Raw genomic sequence first — 16,842 nt, forward strand, 5'->3', positions numbered from 1 at the left:
ATATTTCCTCCTGAACTTCTCATTACTTTCACAAAAAAAAAACAAGAAAGACTTTTATTATTTGAAACAAAATATGTATGTTAAAAGCTACTGTCAATGATATGTTTTAATGCTTTTTTTGTTTTGTTTATGCTGATTTTTTTATATAGAAAAATGATCAGACAGAACAGTTCTCAATACTGCATAACAGATTAGAAACTAAACCATATCCCTATGCATTACACTAATGCAAATTGTGTTGACTGATTTATTATTAATAGACCGACAAGGTTTTATTTATTTCTAATTTATAATATAATAAAATTGACATCTGACTCTGCATCATCTAGTGTTTCCATCTACCAACAGAGGGCAGTGTAGCACCTTTTCAGCTTATCAAACAAACATGACTTATTTCTGCTCAGGGCTACATGCATCTCAGAATTTCTTTGGTTAATATTTAAAAGTGACACAGTTTTAAATAGTTTTAGCTGTATGAAATCTGTGGCAAATTAAAATCATAGCTTGCATAAAAATGAGGAGGACATTCTGAAAATTCACTGCTGAATGACATCTGCAATCACTGCATTAAGAGCATAATAGAGAATGGGACTAATCTCCTGACGCTATCTCACAGTGGTATCTTAATTCATATCGAAAGGCCCTGTTTTACTTTCCTGCTGTCACAGTTCATTAATGTGAGAATCGTTGAGTGGGAGAGAGAGAGAACAATATAGCTTTCTTTAGCTCCTGTGTTGAACGGCACAGGACTGTAGGATTGAAATCCTACAATATTATTTCCATATAAAATATGAAATTTCAAATATTATTTCCTCCTCTTATATGTTGCTTGTAGGTGTTTGGATATTGTTCCTTGTGATATAATCTCCCTCATTCATCCACTGAACTTCCCAGGGATAATGCATCTGTGTTTTAGTGGTTGTTCTTGAGCTTTGTAGGACAGATAGACTAGAGATGCAGGAAAGAGGATATGGAGATCTTTCAGTGCAGGACTGGAGCACGGTTGGTGTGAAAAATAAATATGAACCAGATTTTTATATGTTCTGTAAGAAAAAGGCTTAACCCCAAGCCTCTATGATATTTTACTCACTATTATGGCACAGATCACTCTTTTATTTTACGCTATAATTCAAAAGTTTGTGATTGGTACGATTTTTTTTTGTGTTTTTAAATGTATGAAGTCTCTCACCAAGGCTGCATAAAAAAAATAAAAATAAAAAACTTTTATATTGTGAAATAGTATTATGAATTAAAATGACTGTTTCCCATTTTAATACAGTTTTAAATTTAATTTATTCATGTGATGCAAAGCTGAATTTTCAGCATCATTACTCCAGTATCACACAACCCTTCAGAAACCATTCTAATATACTGATTTGCAGCACAAGAAAAATGTCTTATTTTATAACACTTGTGCTGCTTAATATTTTAGTGGAAGACGATTTTTTTTTTCAGGATCCTTTGATTTATAGAATGTTTTAAAGACAGCATTTGTTAGAAATACAAATATTTTGCAACAACGTAAAAAAGTATTTTCTGTCACTTTGTCATCAGTTTAATGAGCCGAAGTTTAATACATAGAATTTTTGAAATCTTTAAGCATTAGCAAGCACCACCATCCCATAGGAGAAGCTCGCACAAGTGCACCATGGGAGAACATAATCAGAGTGAATACTGAGCACTCAGTTTGTGATAGATGGACTGTGCCTTAGGCAGAGTTAATGGAGGCAGATGGCAATGCATTTCTCCTGGATTGCTTCACTACTTTGATGTGCTTTGCATGCTTAGTTATAACAAGGGAACTTGTGCTTTAATGTGCCATACTACAGCTGAGTATCAGGGTCCACGTACAGAAAGCTTCATGCATGGGCAGCTCGAAGGAGAACTTTTTGTGATACCCGTTCTGCATTTGTAGTGACATTACCTACGGGGCTTTTCAATGCCCTTGTAGACGGTTCTTAATGCTATTCCATGTCTTCACGTGTTTTTTTTCCCTCCCAGCTCAGTTTCTAGATATCTGGGTCATGTATGCCAATTGCCACCGGGGGAATTTGTTTGAAAGATGTGAGCTGGATAAGAGAAATAGGTCACGATTTTCTTCGATTTGGGAGATGTAATCGTCTCGTCCCTGCGAGGTTCTGCCTTGTGACATTCAGCGAAATGTATTGTGAAAGAATCTCAGCCATGTGGAAATTAGATTAGAAAGGGTAAAAATTCACACGGCGGTTTCACAGGAATCACTATTAAATGATGATTGAGGGCCCAAGGGTTTGTTTTGAAGGTAAACAAAATGCTGATATGGTTTAAAATTTTCCTTTTTACTTTTGTAAGCACATCGCTGGTCATATTGTATGTTATGGCTCTTTAGTGCATAGAATTCTAAAAAGAAAAAACCTAATATTTTAATGAAAAGGCAATAATATGCTTTGATTTTGAATGATATGCCCTTACTTTTAAACACTCATTTCATGGCCACAATCCAATCCATCCCAGATGGATAAAATGAAGGGCCAGGCTGTGGCATTCTCATTGAATTTCCTGTTTCATAGTCAGCCCCTGCTGGTAGATACCATAACTACATCATTTGGACCAAGTAGCCTTTTATTTTTGTTCAAGCAAGCAAACTAGCAAAGTCTTTGTTATAGTAAGTTTTGCATATGGCTGCATTTTTTATTTAAAATGTTTAATTTAAAAATATAAAATTTGTTAATTTTTTTTTTTATTAAAACCTTTCTTGTTTTCTTATGTTAAAAAAGTTTCTCTCTCTCTCCCTCTCTCTCTCTCTCTCTATATATATAGTAAAAATATGTGTGTGTGTGTATATATATATTATGGCTGGGCAAGTTAACACGTTATTATCCGATGGACGCATTAATTGATTAACGCAGACAATTATTTTATCGCACGTTAATGCAGTTTTTTATTATTATGAAAGTCCGTTGCTCACTGGCTCTGAATACACATACAGACAAATCATGGGGCACAGGAGGGGATGCTCCCGATCAAATTATTTAGGCTAAGCATCAACATTCACAAACCATTGTCTACGGTTATTTTTAAAAGAAAAGAATGCAACGAGCTTGTAATCATGACTTTATAAGTTGGAAATAGGAAACTTCCGATAGCACATGAAGACCGCAGAGAAATGCTCTTGCTGAACACAGTGGAGTGAATCATTTTGTTAACTTTGTGGTCGTATGGGATGCAGTAACACACGTCCCTCTCACAATATATTGCTTTACAGATCTATCACTTTTGCCGCTCAGAAATATTCACGCAATCACGCAGCACGTAGGCATATCTGAAGATCTTCACTCCAGCGCGGTTAACGCTCACACTAACTGATCTATATATAACCAAATACTATAGAATACCCAAGACATGTCACTCGTATAGTTCTGAATGGGGAAAAATGCAACACTCAATATGGCTGCTCAATTGCAGGAAGCCCCGCCTCCTGAATGAAAGAGCCAATCGACCTACTCTGCTGCGATGGGTCCCACGATCGTGCAGGTCTCTAATAGGAAGGTGCATATTATAATGTTATGATCGAGACTCTGGAGCATAACTTGTTTTTCTGTAACAAACTATAAAATATTTTCTATAAAAACATTAATGTCCTGGCAGTGACAAATAGCTTGTTTTATATTTAATTTAATATGCATTTAATTTACATTAATGTTATAAATTGAGATTTGAGCTATAATAAATATTTTAACTGCTACTATGTAAAAGGAACACTGCTTTAAAAAGCACCTTATTTGTTTAAATTGTTATTACACTTTTGTTCATATAGCAGTGGGGCTACTTTTGAATGAAAAAAAGTGCACAATACACTACTTTTGAATGCATTATTAGTTTTTTGCATAACAATGTGATTAATTGTGAGTAATCGCAGACAATAATACATAAATAACACAAAATATATAATAAAAATGTTTTAATCGTTGCCCAGCACATTAATATACTTAATAGCTTGACTTCTTTGGAATTTTTTTTTTTATCTCCAACTTTTGACATCACAGCTAGGGATAGTCACTAGTGAAGGGTTTGGAAATGTATTTATTCGGTATAGTGCCATCAACTATTAAAGTGTTGTCATGATGTAATCTTCTGGTGGATCCAGAGTAATTAGTCACTTGACAATTGCACCTCAGTTGATTAGTCTCATAACAACTTAGATGTGGAACTGAGTGCACTGCCCATGAGCAAAGATGGCAGATTTCAAATCGCTTAATTTCAGGGTGTGAATGTGAGTAGTTTTCTTAATTATAAATCTCCTTAAATGTTGAATATCCTCTTTGATATGTCAGATTTCAGACTGCGTTTTCTGTTGACTGCAATACAGGTTTGTAATTATCATTTGCACCTCAGTGTCATTGCTCACCACTTCTAAGTACATTTTAAACCCATCTGAAGGTCATCCGGTGACCTGGTGTGTGTACATACACTAACCTATATGGGTTTGTTGTCTAGTGTGTCTTTACATCTGCTCTTGTCATAAAGCCAGTTTTCCCCATCCAGGTCTCATGGGGAGCTATACCAACTGTACTGGCAACACATACACACACACACGTACACACACACTTCCTGCTCTTGCACACTGTTCCCGTGAGAGCTTGTCTCTCTGCCAGCTTTGGAGGCAGGAAGTGTTTGGCTTCCCCCCGCACTGGCTTCGACCATGTAGCTCCACGTCCAGTAGGCCATTGTAATAGTCAGAGCAGGGCAGTGATGGGGGAGAAGCAGCGGAAGACGTTCAGCTTATTTAATGAGGAAAGCCAGCCAGCACAACCTGCTTTGTGTGCACTTTCTGGCTGTATTTTTGTTATAGTTCATGTATTTATTTTGCTCTGTGTTTCAGGGCTCTGACCCCTCCTCAAGACTTCACCCTTTCCCACAATCCTCCTCCTGTGTTTCCTGGGGATGTGTGCTGGTCAGAGAAACACACTTTGACCCAGAAAAGTTTTCAATGTTATCTGAAACTATAATCCGGGCAAAAATACGTACGTACGTACGTACGTACGTATGTATGTATGTATCTATCTATCTATCTATCTATCTATCTATCTATCTATCTATCTATCTATCTATCTATCTATCTATCTATCTATCTATCTATCTGGGTAATGTTGTGTTGAGACGCACGGTGTCGAAGCTCCGCATTATTTCATGTAATCTGTTCAGAATACACCCTATTTTATCAGCACTTCGTATTCATTTAATCCTTTTTGTATGTTTGAAAAATTCCGCCTTCGGAATATTACACTTAAAATGAGCAAGTCTACGAGGATGGGAGGTAAACAACTGTCTCAAGTTCAATATGCACAGGCCTCTCAGCAAAATGGCGGAAAAAGAGTCCGTATCTGCACAGCTCACAATCGAATCTCTACTCAAAGAGCTCGAAAGTTCGTTGCACTTCTAAATAGTTCTCTGGAACCAATTCGATCTTTAATTGAATCGATCGGCATGACCCTGATAACACAGGCAGTAACCATAAGCGAGATGGAATCGTGTCTCTCAGACCATAGCGACCGAATAGCTCAGCTCGAGCATGATGTAAGCGCTGTTCAATCAAAACTGACGACAATGGAAAAGGAAAACACAGATCTGTTTTCTCTCTCGAAGCGCCATAACATACGAGTGGTAGGCCTTCCTGAGGGCCTTGAGGGAAAAAACGCAAGCGAGTTAATGACCAACTTGTTTTCTGAACTCCTCGGTGACTCCCTTACAGAACCACCTGAGCTGGATCGTGCCCACCGTAGCCTGCGGCCCAGACCTTGCGCAGAGGAATCTCCACGTCTGCTGATTATCAGATTTCACAGATACATCGTGAAGGAAACTGTGATGAGTTGGGCTAAATCCCACAAAGACATGTCTTACAAGCGCCACAAAATCAAGATTTACAAGGACTTCAGCGCCGAGGTGGCGAAGAAACGAGCGGCTTTCAACAAGGTCAAGAGCCTACTTTATCAGAAAGGAGTGCGTTTTGGAATGCTGTACCCTGCTCGCCTTCGGGTGAGTCGTAACGCCGTGGAACGGATCTTTGATTCCCCTGAGGCAGCGGAGACTTTTTACCATCAAAACTTTCCTAATTAGGTCGTGGACTAATACCCGTGTCCGAATTGGGATGGTAAATTCAACAGGTACAAGCTGCTGTAAATAGTTTAAGGACAGCATTGAGCTCTCACTGTACTTACGATTTACCTTGGAGGAAAATTAGTCTGCCACACTACGAGTGCATTTGTCTGTTTTATTTAGATGTTATTCACGCATCCCTAAATTATATATTTTATGGATTATTTGGTTGATGATTTTTAATGTCATACCACCTGATCCATGTTGGTAATGCCATCTTGTGGCATATCGCTTATATAACTTGCCAACTTTGACTTTGGCTTTGACTGTTTTCTGATCATCTACTTTTATTATTATTATTATTTATTTATTTATTTATTTTGTTTTATAGTTTCTCGGCAGATATCTATGCCTTGATAGCTGCTTTGGCAGTTGACAGTTCTACGTGGTTAATCGGTTGTGTGAATCGTTGTTCTGGCTACTCGTCATGTTCAAAAAGACGAGCATCAGAGTTGTAAGTATAAGATTCCTTTTTTTCTCTTTTTTAAATTTTTTTCTCTCCCCCTTTTCACACCTTTAATTTATCAGTCTCAGACTTTTTTTTTCTTTTTCTCTTATATCCTCACAATAACAAATGATTAGTCCTAAAGTGAACACAGAGGGGTTGGCTGGTCATAATGTCAAATTTGTTACTTGGAATGTTAGGGGTCTAGGTGGTCAAATTAAAAGGTCAAGGGTGTTCTCACACTTAAAGAGCTTGTCTACGGATATTGTTTTCTTACAGAAGACTCACCTCAGGGTTAGTGATCATGTAAGACTACGTAAACCATGGATTGGTCAAGTTTTTCATTCAAACTTTAATAGTAAATCTAGAGGCACCGCAATTGTAATACACAAACGTATAAAGTTTGTCCCACACAACGTAATATCTGATCCTGATGGGCGCTACGTGATAGTATCCAGAATTTTATACCAAACACCTGTTATATTAGTTAGCGTTTATGCCCCTAACTTTGATAACCCTGCTTTTATGACCTCGCTCTTTTCCCATCTTCCAAATCTGGAAACCCATCGCCTTATTTTAGGTGGGGATCTTAATTGCACAATTAACCCAGGTTTAGACCGCTCACAGCCCAAGTCATCAGCTCCTACGTCAATGTCTAGTTCCTTCTCATTTCTAGCAGATCAGACAAGATGCGTAGACCCTTGGCGCTTTCTTAATCCAACTGCAAAAGAGTTTTCTTTTTTTTCAAATGTTCATCATGTTTATTCACGTATTGATTATTTTTTTATTGACAAGGCTCTCTTATCTCAAGTTAAATCTACAGAATATTCATCGATAATTATCTCAGACCAAGCCCCACACATTTTAGACCTCTCTTTCTCACAAAACTTGTGTAGACATACTGGAGGCTGGAAGCTCAATACTGGGTTGTTAGCTGATAAAGAATTTTGCGATTATATTTCTAAGAACATTGATTTTTTTTTTGGAAACCAACAAATCAGATTTTGTTTTGCCATCACTTCTATGGGAAACATTTAGAGCTTTTATACGTGGGAGGATAATTTCCTTTAATGCATATTGGACTAAAGCTAGGAAATTAATACAACAGAAACTCGTTGATAAAATTTTAGAGATAGATAGGCTAAATGCCAGGTCCCCAAACCCTGTTTTAGAGACACAACGGCTAAAACTACAAACTGAATTTGACTTATTGACAACCAGCAAGGCAGAGTTTCTGCTAAAACGCACAAGAGCAACCTACTATGAGCATGGAGATAGAGCTGGCCGTCTGTTAGCATCTCAGCTCAGACATCAAACTGCTTCTCAGTTAATCACACAGGTGTATGACTCCTCAAATAACCTTATTAATGATCCGGTTAAAATAAACTCAGAGTTTTCTTCTTTCTATTCTAATCTTTACAAATCAGAAGCTAACGTAGACATTGCTGTTATTCAGTCTTTCCTTTCCCAATTAGAGATACCTAAGATAAGTCCTGATATAGCCAACAGCCTCGATGAGGCCAAAAATTTGGGTTTGGACCTAAAGTAATATCATGGATTCGTCTATTATATTCCACTCCATCAGCTTGTGTGAAAACCAAATACTGAAACGTTCCCCTTATTTCTCTCTTTCTCGTGGCACCCGTCAGGGCTGCCCACTTTCGCCTCTCCTCTTTGCCTTAGCTATAGAGCCTCTCTCTATAGCATTAAAATCGTCTTCAGTGGAAGGGAGCATCGTGTATCACTGTATGCAGACGACCTCCTGTTATATGTCTCAGACCCTTTTAACTGCATAGATAGTATAATGCACCTGTTGAATGAGTTTGGATAAATTTTAGGTTATAAGTTGAATTATGCTAAAAGTGAGTGTTTTCCCGTAGGTGATTTGGCGAAACTTTTCCCTTTCCACATGTCCTCTACAGGTTTCCGTTATCTAGGGGTTCATATTTCAAACTCATTCAAGTCATTGCGCAAAGAAAATTTTACTAAATTAGTGGACCGTATTAAAGTAGATCTTCAGCGTTGGAACAATCTTCCACTTTCTTTAGTAGGCAGGATTGAATCAATTAAAATGAGATTCTACCAAGAATACTTTTTTTTATTTCAGACTATTCCTGTTTTTCTTCCTAAATCTTTTTTTTAAATCATTCGACTCCATTATATCCTCATATATCTGGGCTGGTAAGCCTCGGCATGTACACAAGTCAACTCTTCAAAGAAATAAACAGGATGGCGGTCTCGCTCTTCCAAATTTTCTTTTCTATTATTGGGCAGCTAATATTCAGAAATTATATGCATGGTGTAATTCTCCGAATATCGATTGGTGTATAAATAGAAGCTAACTCCTGCTCATCATCCTCATTATCGGCATTAGTTTTTGATCCCAATTTGAAACGCCCTTCTAAATACACCACCAACCCAATTGTGCTCTCATCACTCAAAATTTGGAAACATTTTTGTCGTAATTTTAAATTAAACGCATTGTCCACCATAATGCCTATTTGCGGTAACCATCTTTTTGTTCCTTCTTCTTTAGATTCAACTTTTGCACAGCTCAGAGAGAACGGGCCTTGTTCTATTTCATGATTTGTTTCTTGATGATCATGTATTTGCGTCATTCAACGATTTCTACTACTTTCTGCTACTTTCAATTGCGTGACTTTGCTAAAGCACACTTTAATACCTTCCCTCACCAGCCAATGAAAACTTTAATTGAAGATATAATGTCTCTCCCGAAATCGCATAGCCATATATCCTCAATTTATGGCTTGTTGATCTTCGCAATTCCCTTCTCTCTTTGCACTCAAGGGAACCTGGGAGAGAGAGCTGGGACTTGAGCTTGCCGAGGAGCTGTGGAATAAGGCTAAAATTAACTCTGTCTGCATTTGTGCTAGCTTGAATCTTATTCAGTTTAAAGTTGTTCACAGAATTCACTTCACCAAAGGTAAATTGAAGAAACTTTCTTTAATAGAAGATGATAGGTGCAATAGATGTTCGCTCTCCCCAGCATATCACACTCATACATTTTATACCTGTCCTAAATTGTATTCATTCTGGTCCTCTTTTTTGATACACTGTCAAAGGCTCTCAATGTCCCTGTGAAACCCTGCCCAATAATTGCAATTTTTGGAATAACACCTGTTGATGGCTTGTACAACAAACGTCATGCTGATATTATTGCTTTTGCCTCATTGGTAGCCAAAAGACGAATACTGTTGCATTGGAAATCCTCATGTCCCCCTTCTAATTTTTCTTGGTTGAAAGACTTAATGTCCTTTCTACACCTGGAAAAAATTAAACACTCCATCAGGGACTCTGTTAACTCATTTTATAAAGTGTGGAATCCTATTATCTCCTTTGTTGAGACAATACCTTCACTGGAGATGTGAAATTTTTTTTTTTTTTTTTGTTTTTTTTTTTTTTGTGTGTGTATGGGATGTTTTGGGTTGGGTAGTGTTAAGAGTGTTCTGTATATTTGTATAATTTTTCTTTATTCATTTCTATTGATGTTAAAAAAGCAGGTTGTGGTGTTTTTCATATATGTCATGCACATTGTCTTTTAAAAATTTGCTTAATAATAATAAAAAAAAAAAAAAAAAAATAAAAAAATATATATATATATATATATATATATATATATATATATATATATATATATATATATAAAAGACAGTTATATATAAAACAATACAATTTAATACAAGGTTTAAATTGTTCTACCAGTGCATTGTGTATCATGAACAAATGAACAATATCTTCACAGCATTTATTAATCTAGATGTAGATGTCTGCATGTTGTTGTTGTTGTTGTTTTTTTTTACAATTATAGTCCTATATAAACAATAAGGTTTTATGAATGAAAATTAAGAAATAAAAAACTATTTAATTAAAAAAGGAGTATTTACCTAGATGAAAGCGCTGTTCATTATTAATTCATGATACCATTAGAAAATTTGCATTAAATAATTAAAATAATTGGAAACGTATATTATTATCTTATATGGTTCCATATAAGATGGTTCCATTTATTTAATAATAACACAGCTTATCTAATATTATTATTGTGTATATGTGGAACTGTATATATATATCTATATATCTATATATACATCTGTCACCATCTGTATATTCAGCCAATGGGTGTGATTATCATCCAGTACAGTTCAGATGTGTCTATCACGTGAAATGTTTAGTTTTATGGGGTTCTCTTAAAGTTTAGATCATTTGGAAACCTCAGGGGCTTATGATTGGCTGGGTTCCCTATCAGCCTACAGCTCTAAACCGCTGATGTATTTGCTGTTTAAGATGTTGTCATGGTAACAGCTGATGAGAGCTGTGTGAGGAGGCCAAATAAAGATGGAAAAAAAATCCTAAACTTTGCACCTCTTTTGTATATTCACTACTTCTCACGCAGTGGTGATATTTGAATACACTTTTCTTCTTGATCATTTCTTTTTTTAATAAGGATTACTTTCTCATTTGTGGTGTATATAATAAATGTTCATTTAAAGGTCAGTGTCTTAGTGCTCAATAGACTTTAACAGATATTTTGTTGTATTAAATCAACACACATAGGCATATTAAAACATGGTTAAATCGCAGTGTGTGAGGCTCATGACCTTTTATTATAAGTTGTGCTCATTCCTGTTACATGTCCTCAATCCAGCGTCAGCATCGTGTCTGAAAAAGGATGCGGGAGAAACAACTCCCTCCAATATTTTGAATTTAGACCGCAGTAACCATTTCACCTGCTAGCTGTCAATATTACATACTGCACCTTTAAACTGATTTTTGTAACATGGTAGATGGTTTGTTAAAAGTCCAGACCCTGTAGTCTGGCAGTGAATTGTTTTTCTACCTGTGCCAGAAAATAATTTCTTCTCACTTTGGGAGTTTGAAGATCATGATCCATTGCTGTGGATCAGGTTTTTCTTTCAGAAGACATTTATGATCAGATATTTAATATTTTGGGACATTAAGAAACTAGAAACACCCAGGATTTCATTACTCTTCACTGTGGGAAAGGAGAGCCAGAGAGAAATTAACCAGCCTGGATTTTTTCTGGAAATATGACCAGGATCAGGTGCTGTTCGCAAATGGTATCGCTGACGGTTCTGAGTGATGGAGTCAGGGGATAAGTGCACTGGTAAATCTCTTTACTGGAGGAGTGAGGTTTCTGAATATAACAACAGCTGCAGTGGAAACTTCATCATCATCATCATTGGAGAGGTTAAATGGGATTGGGAAGAAGGGAAAGTCCACTTCTGGGCAGGTCAATCAAGGCTTGGTGTTTTGGACCAGACTCTCTTGTTGTCAGGCTTGAGAACAGAAAACATAAACACCTAAATGATTTATTTGTCCCAAAGCTGAATAAATGAACTCTTTGACTCTTTTGACTGGATTTAATCTAAACCATGTATTTTGAGTGTTTGTTTCTTAGTTATTACTGACTTGAATGTTGTTTTCATGTCAACAGTGCAGCTAGTAGAAAATAAAAAATACAAATAAACTCTATTTAATCTCTATTGTTTGTTTGAAACATCAATGAGATTAAATGGAGAGCAAATTGAGAATTTTACTCAAGTCTTTTGCCTTACAGATTTTTCTTTCAGCTACTGTTTGTGAGTTTCAGAAAATATTTCAACAACATATCCCAACTGTCTTTAAATCTGAGTCTGCAATTAAAGGTCAGAAGCTTTATTTTTGATCTGAAATATTTTGTAATCAGATTTGCAAGATCCAAAAATTATGAAAACGTAATTAAAAATGAATGCTGTATAGAAATAAAAGAACGGAATACAACGAAAACAACTAAAGCACCTAACAAAATTATTTAAAACTTAATCTAATATGAAAAATAAAATAAAAAAATTAAAAGACTGCTAAATATTAATAAATGCTATAGTACAGTGTATATATATATAAAATGTAGGACTTAAATCAAACAAATTAATATCGATGTTACCACGACTAACTTATTTTGCTTACCTAACAAAGCAATTATTGCTACTATTATTTATGTATTTTTATTTATTTATTTTTTCCAGCAAGTGAAAATTTATGAGCTATGAAAGAGCAACCTTTAAATAATAACATTTTACTTTTTTAGTGAGTGATTGGCCCAAACAAAAGCAAAGCAGAAATCTGCACACGTCTTTGCTTTATAATATGGTTTTATAGCAGAAATTTAGAAGAATGATTAATCCCTCCAGGGTGCCTCTGATAAACCGCCTTACTGTGCCCAAAATGTTTATGAGTTGCTGTATCAAGTCAGAAAATGTGTTTTGTTTTTCTTACACGACGTTTTAACTTTTTCCATTTAGCAGAATCTCCTGCTAGGCGTGTGAAAGGGTTTTGTTTTCACAGAGTGGTGTTTTGGTCCAAAAAAAACGTTCCCAGTTTTGATGACATACACACGTGTTGGCTGAGGAGTCTTATTTAACAGTTCTGACAGTTATAATTTGTGCTTGAGATCTGTTTTGTCAGGACTTGGGACTCTTTGACTGTTAGCAGGAGAAGCTCAGAACCAGCTGCAAAACGGAGACTTCTGACAGCTGTTACATTTGAGGAAACCGATCTCTTTCTTTTCTTTCTCTCTCACACATCCATGGCAGCCAAGCTATGGTTGGTGGATCTCAATTAAGCCAAATCGCTGAGATCCAACTAAATGGTATAAAAACTGTACTTGTTTAATCCTCTCAAACTAATGGTCCCCAACAGGTCATTTAAGTTGATAGTTCACTCAAAAATGAAAATTTTTACATTAATTACTCACCCTCATGTCATTCCAAACCTTTTTGGGTGGAAATCTTGGCCTTTATCAGTGGAGATGGTATTAGACTGTAAAACTGTTGGGCGTGTCTGTTAAAGGAGTTACGGTGGTATCATTGTTGGCTTTTACAGAGCTTGTCTATTCCGACTTTCTTGGTGGGATAAAAGAACAGGGAAATCATTTTGTTTCTAAACGCTAGCTTGACTTTTTCCCCCTCCCATTTTGCCTGAGCTCAAGAAAAGTGCTGCAGATAATTTAAAGAAAGACAGTGGAGGTTATCAGCAATGAGATTTGCGCGTTCAGATTGAATTGATTACCCGGAGAAGGTTTCCCTTTTATCTTCAAAGTAAAGTGCCACTTAGAATTTGAATTAAGTTTGCTGGCCATTCTGACCCCAAAACAGCTTTGTGGCTTTAACTTTGAGATAGCCCTTATCGATGTACCTCTTTCTCTGTGATTTATGTCAGTGGCTGCTCTCAGTTTAGTGGCAATTTTCCTGGTGCATTCTCTGGAGATAGTTCGCGGGAAAGTATTTGGTGGCTGATAAGATAGTGTTGTAAAGGCGGCCCGTCCGGCAGATAAGGACCATTACAGTTATTTGTTGAAAGACAAAGCCTCTCGCTGTCAAACAGACCTGTGAAAGCTGCTCAGAGAAAGCAGCTGGCCGCTGAAACCCTGTGTAATTGTCTCACAAACGGAGCAGCACAAACATGGAGAACGGTCCTTGACCCTCCTCAACGGAGGTGAAATGAGAGTGTTTTTGCTGTGGAATCGTTGTGACACTGGTTTTCTCTTTGTTTTGTTGAGGTTGTTGTTATTCATTGTTCACTTTGATTCAAAATGGTTTATTTTATGGAACGGGTTGAATTCTCAGTTTGATTTAAATCCCTGTATTAGATAAACCGTGAGTGTTAATAATTCGCATTGTGCATCAAGTTATAAGGCTAATATTAATGCAAATCGTTTTTATTTTTTACTGATTTATTACTTCAAAAAGGGAAAATTGCTATTGTAGAAGTCTTGATAATCTTAAACTTGGGGAAACAACTTCATTTAATTTGTCTTTAGAGGAATTAATAATCTAAATTATTATCTAAAATAATCTCAGCTGGTGATCGACTATCTGAACTGATATTGAAAGTGTAAATAATAGTTGTCCTTCACAATGGACATATTTTCTAATGCAGAGGGCAAAAATGCATTATGATCATTAAAGAAAATGACTGTATGTGTGGTGATGTGAATGACTTTATTGGCAAATAAACATATTGGCAAATGGCACTTATTTTGTAGAATGGGACTCGTTTGGAAATTCAATAGTTTCCTTCACTTTTTCACCCCTTTCCTCTTTCCCTCTCTCTCTCTCTCTCTCAGTGTTTTTATTCAGCACCACAGGCTCTGTGTGTACTGCAATCAGCAGATATTCTCACAAAAGTTATAATTCAGTTTTGTCCCCCCATTCAGTTGGCGATAAGTTCCTTCCAGTTAATTAGAATCTTATGGGGGGATTAAAGCTTGCAATTATTATTATCTACAGAGTATTCATAATTAATGGAAGTATATGGAAATGTCAGCGAGAATCCTGGAATTAAGCCAGAGATCATTTCCTAGTCAGCTTCTATTTCGAAGTCACCGGTTAGCAAAATTTTGACTCAATAATGGTTTTCAGGTTCAATTTGGCCTTTAAGTTGAAATGCTGTTGTTTAGTAACAATGCACTTTTGTTGAACTAATATAAAGAACAGGCGAGGTTCATATCTGATTGGTTAGGCTTCAGTGTTCTCCGACTCCCAATCAAAGAGAGATCTTATTTGACTTACAAGGCATATAGCTTTGGTTTGATGCCTAAAGTGAATTATTCTGTATATTTGAACTGGAAAAATAAAAATCTCTGGCTGGTGGTCAAAAGAATTCTCACCCCAGTCACATGGTTTTTAATCATATGACTGTTTCACAGTCATTTTTGTACCAGCCTTATTTTGTGGCTGCCAAAAATGATTTTTATCCACATCAACTCTGGGGACCCACCGGTGGGTCCAATATTGCATATGCCTAATTCTCAAAAAATCAAAATAACAGCTGAAGTGGTTATCTTACAATTTTAACTTTTTATCTCACAATTCTGTTTCTTGTTTCTGCCACATAATGAAAATTAAAGTTAATTGTGACTTTTCTTCTCAGAATTACAAGTTTATAAATCTAATTCTGAGTTCTCTTTTGAGTTAATTTTATTTTCTTTTTTCTTTTTTATCAAACCAGTTTTGTCTGTTTTGAGTCTAATTAGTGCTCTTTAATTGGGCTAAAAATGAATACTTTTCTAAATAAAGTACTATTGAACAGTGAAGCAGTCTTCAAAGAGGGGTTCATGGACATGTCTTTGTAATTATTGTTAAAAAAAACGAATTAGGTAACATCTTTTGAATGTGAATATTCTGTAGAAACCATGAGAATTTGAAGTTCCCATCATGACTCATAATGACCTTAAATGTTCAACGTTGCCTTATTCCCATACATAGATAGATGATGTTACTGCTAATTGTATCTTTTAAAAGGTACTTGCACTCTCACCCCAGAAATGACCCACAGTGTAAAAGATGGTATCCCATTATTTTAACGGCATAATGTGTTTTTTTTTCACGTAGCGCTTTGGCAGGAGGACGGGGAATTACAAATTTGGTGCACAGAGGATGTTTTGTGAACCCTGAAATTAAGACTGCCAAACTGTGAGCGAGACGTTCCTGTAAATTGTAAACTCATGCTTGTACATCTCTGCTAACGCTATTAGGACTAAGCTCTGCCATCTGTGTAGTGTTTTACAGTGAATGCATTTAAGTTTATTGATTTGTAGTCTGGAGTGTATCAAAGATGGAAAATATAGGTGTATAAAGCATCTGAAATGTTTGGAGACTCTTTGGTGAGTAATTTATGTTGTTCAGCACCATTTGAACTCTAGTGAATATGGTTGTATAGTAACTTTAGCAAGTATTCCTATATAAATGTAAACAGACTTTCAGAAATATGACAGTATAACTTTAGTAATTCTAATAGGATGGATATAAGAGATACAGTTAGCCATTGCTTATTGAGTGATTGACAGTTAAATTACTTGAGAGTGTCAAATTGAAGTCAATTTATGAACTTCTCAACTTTTTGAAATTTTGATAATATTAACAAGTGAGACAGATCAGCTAACGGCATAAGATATTACAGAATTCCTTAAATCCATTACTAATATTCACTGATGTTAGTGCTGTCACTGGCCTAGTCTCACATAGCCAGACTGAAGGTCTGGAATTCATGGCAGCTTTCATTGGCCAAGTTCCGCCCATGAGGCTGTTTGACTGACATGTCCAATAACCAATCACAGTTCTTTTCGTTCATCATCATGTTTCGAGTTGTGGAAATTTCGCCATAATCACAGACCGGTGTGTAAAACTCTCGGACGTATTTTAAAGATTCTATGTTGCGAACTTTAAATATTTCACATACTT

The 16,842-nt window shown here is 36.1% G+C and overlaps 1 protein-coding gene across 1 annotated transcript in view; it reads left to right on the plus strand.

The window, feature by feature from the left end:
* Positions 1-16,842, plus strand: part of cnbd1 (cyclic nucleotide binding domain containing 1) — a 58,265-nt gene that overhangs the window by 4,447 nt on the left and 36,976 nt on the right. The gene's annotated exons all lie outside the window — the stretch shown is intronic.

Source organism: Carassius carassius, chromosome 35, assembly GCF_963082965.1.
Source record: "Carassius carassius chromosome 35, fCarCar2.1, whole genome shotgun sequence".
Lineage (NCBI taxonomy): Eukaryota > Metazoa > Chordata > Actinopteri > Cypriniformes > Cyprinidae > Carassius > Carassius carassius.